The sequence below is a fragment of the Podarcis filfolensis genome, assembly GCF_964270895.1.
Source record: "Podarcis filfolensis genome assembly, chromosome: 8".
Lineage (NCBI taxonomy): Eukaryota > Metazoa > Chordata > Lepidosauria > Squamata > Lacertidae > Podarcis > Podarcis filfolensis.
Window position 1 is genome coordinate 83,879,685 of NC_139611.1, and position 3,679 is coordinate 83,883,363.

Genomic DNA, 3,679 nt, shown 5'->3' on the forward strand with positions numbered 1-3,679 from the left:
GTGCGAGCCAATTTTTATTCTGAAAGTATGGCTCAGAAAGAAAAGTCTTGTGAGCTACTGCCTTAACCAGTTTCCCCCTTGCTGGTTCTTGTACAAGGTTCAGCCATGGGAATTTCGAACTTCAAGGCTGAATCTCAAAGCATCTGTAACCTTGAAAAGCTACTCCTAGAGTTCAGAGTGGACTATAGTGGGCTAGGCCAAACCAATGGCCTGATTCTGCAGCAGCTTCCATGGCATTTTCAGGGTTCTGAACCAACTCTCCAGGAAACGGATCTTTGAATAGAACTGAGACCTAAAATATTAGGGAGGGCCACGTCAAAATTCATTGTTCGTCGGCCAGTCCTGCCCCCAGAACTAGGACGGTAATATCCCCACAATCTTGCAATCTCTGTACCCATCAGTGACAGGCTAGCGCCTGAACCTTCAAAAATAACCCTCGATCATGGATTTTAGAGGTTCTGTTCCGCTGGCACCGCACCCCTTGGCCTCTGGCAGATTGAAATCGCCGTTTGTGGGCGGCTGATAACTGAGGCTTAGCAAACAAGCAATAAAGGCTAAAGGTTAGTTCAAGGGGAAGGTCTATATAGATCAACGGAAGAGCATATAGAATAGATCCCAAGTTCAGACCCTGGCTAAATCTCTTGGCAGGACTGGGGGAAAAACCCTGGAGAATTGGAGCCAGTCAGTGTAGGGAATAAACTGAAAATTTTTCTCTCATCATAGAAGGTTGGCGGTTCGAATCCCCGCGACGGGGTGAGCTCCCATTCCGGCGGGAAGGAAAACGGCGTTTCCGTGCACTGCTCTGGTTCGCCAGAAGCAGCTTAGTCATGCTGGCCACATGACCCGGAAGCTGCATGCCGGCTCCCTCGGCCAATAAAGCGAGATGAGCGCCGCAACCCCAGAGTCGGCCACGACTGGACCTAATGGTTAGGGGTCCCTTTAACCTTTGTGTGTGTGTGTGTGTGTGTGTGTGTGTGTGTGTGTGTATGCTGCCCATCTGACTGGGTTTCCCCAGCTACTCTGGGCGGCTTCCAGCAATCAAATTAACCCCTCAAACACAGTCATCTTGCCCTTTGCCTCGGGCGGCAAAAAGTCTTCGGTTGGCCTTGGCTTACATCTGTTTGCGTGGGCTGGCAACCCGGGAGCCGCCTCTTGGGTGCCCGGGTGCCCATCCCGTTGTTCCGTCTTCCAGCTGGCTGCCACAGTCCAGAGTCCAACCGGTGGGGCGTTGCCTCCATTTATGAGGTTCATCTGTGCCCTCCCCACAGTGCCCCCTTCCCTGGACTCAGCCCATCCTTCGCCACTCCCAGGTGGTTCCTGCCAAGACCTGCCACTTCACCCAGTCTCACCCACCCTCCCTTTCCACAAGCAAGGCTCCGGGAATGTTTGCTGTCAATTCATTCCCTCTGCCCAGCCCAGCCACAGCAAACAGCGCACCCATCGGTTAATGACCAATATTGGTTTCCCAGGGACAACAGTCTTGGGGGTTTATTGTAGCTGCTTCCTCCCAGGGTGTTCACGCCAGTTCCCGATGCAGCCCGCTCCGCAGGGAGGGCATTTCAAAGATTTGCTTGCCAAGATAAAGAAAGGAGAGAGGGGCAGAGGTCTCGGGTGAGGAGAATGTCAACGGCTGGGCTTGAAGCCAGGGCCCGAGTCGGGAAGGTACGATGCCGTCAAATTTCCTCAAAGCGCCCTGATGCCACCTTTGTGCCACTTTAAAGAGCTGTGGCTCCCACATATATATATATATATATATATATATATATATATATATATATATATATACTCAGAGTCGCAAAGTGATTTCATGCTCTTTATTCAGCTCATAGTGGTGAGGAGGAATGAATGAAAGTCCCCTCAAGGTATCTGCTTTATATACATTACCGTATTTTTCGCTCTATAGGACGCACTTTTTCCCCTTCAAAAATGAACTGGCTATGGCAGGAGCCTCCATAGCCGTGCGCCACCTCTCCAGCCGGGAGAGCGCGCGTGGGGCTAAAGAAGCCCGGCTTACTCTCTCCCGGCTGGAGAGGTGACGCGCAGCTATGGCAGGAGCCTCTATAGCCGTGCGTCACCTCTCCACCCGGGAGAGCGCGTGCGGGGCTAAAGAAGCCATAGCCCCGCGACCCTCTCCCAGCTGGAGAAGTGACGCGTGACTATGGCAGCAGCCTCTCCGCTGCGCCTTTCCGCTGCTCCCTGACCTGCTCTTTGGGGCTGGTGGTGGGCTTCCCCCCGGCAGCCCCAAAGAGCAGGTCGAAAGGAACCTTCCAAGGTAGCCGCCTGAACGCACCTTAAACGGCACCTTGTTTTAGAGCGGGAAAACAAGAGGGGGAAAATTCTCCCACTCTCTGTGCAGCGCCTCCTGCCGCTTCGCTGAAGGGGCGCTGGGCAGAGAGCGGAAGAATTTTTTTCCCTTGTTCTCCCCCCTCTAAAACAAGGTGCGTCCTATTGTCCGGTGCGTCCTATGGTGCGAAAAATACGGTATTTACACAATGGGCTGCACATGATTGGCTAATTCCGGAATTCTACTGTAAGCCAATCAGGTTGTGGATTCACTTCTATCTGGAGCATGATTGGGTGGTTCCTGCCAACCAATCATACTGCTGCATTGTTCTAGGACCAATCAGACTGCTGCATTCTGAATCCTATTGTTCTAGGACCAATCAGACTGCTGCCTTTTGGATCCTATTGTTCTAGGACCAATCAGACTGCTGCAGTTTGGATCCTATTCAACTCAGTACATAACATATATCCTGGGGGCTATAGTTTGATGATTGGTTAAGAGACTCCCCTCACAGAACTACAATTCCCAGACATCCCTGGGAAGAGGGATTGGCTGTTAAGTCACTCTGGGAACTGTAGTTGTGTGAGGAATAAGAAATCCCCTAGCTACTCTCAGCACTCCTAACAAACTACAGCTCCCAGAATTCCCCCCCCCATTTTTTTATTCATTTTATAACACAACTAAACAACACAAACAGAAAAACAAACAATACAAACAAATTCTTGTCTTATCCTTATTTTTTTCTAAACATCGTTAGGTGAGCTTCCCCAAGTCCCCCACATCTGATTTTCTTTTTACCTCAACTTTAGCAGTTTACATATATCATAATTTCTAGCCATTTTTTTTATCATGCTTACTTTTACCATAGAAATCTTTACATTTTATCACTTACAAATAACCCTATTTTAAAATACACTATCTTCTACTTCTAACCCTACAGCCTCCATCCACTTCCAGAGCTATTCTAAGATTTAAATATTAACATATTTTTTCAGATATTCTTTAAACTTCTCCCAATCTTCTTCCACTGTCTCTTCTCTCTGGTCTCGGAGTCTCCCAGTTAGTTTGGCAAGTTCCATATAGTCCTATATAATGCTTTAGAAGGGAAGCCGTACTGGTTTGAAGTGGCACCGTAGAGCTTTAAACGTTTTGAGTAACTCCAGCAAACAGGTTCACCGCTGGCACTCAGGTGGCAAACGCCAAGCATTTGGGGGGGGGAGGTCGCAGGTGGCGCTGTGGGTTAAACCACAGAGCCTAGGACTTGCCGATCAGAAGGTCGGCGGTTCGAATCCCCGCAACGGGGTGAGCTCCCGTTGCTTGGTCCCAGCTCCTGCCAACCTAGCAGTTCGAAAGCACATCAAAGTGCAAGTAGATAAATAGGTACCGCTCTGGCGG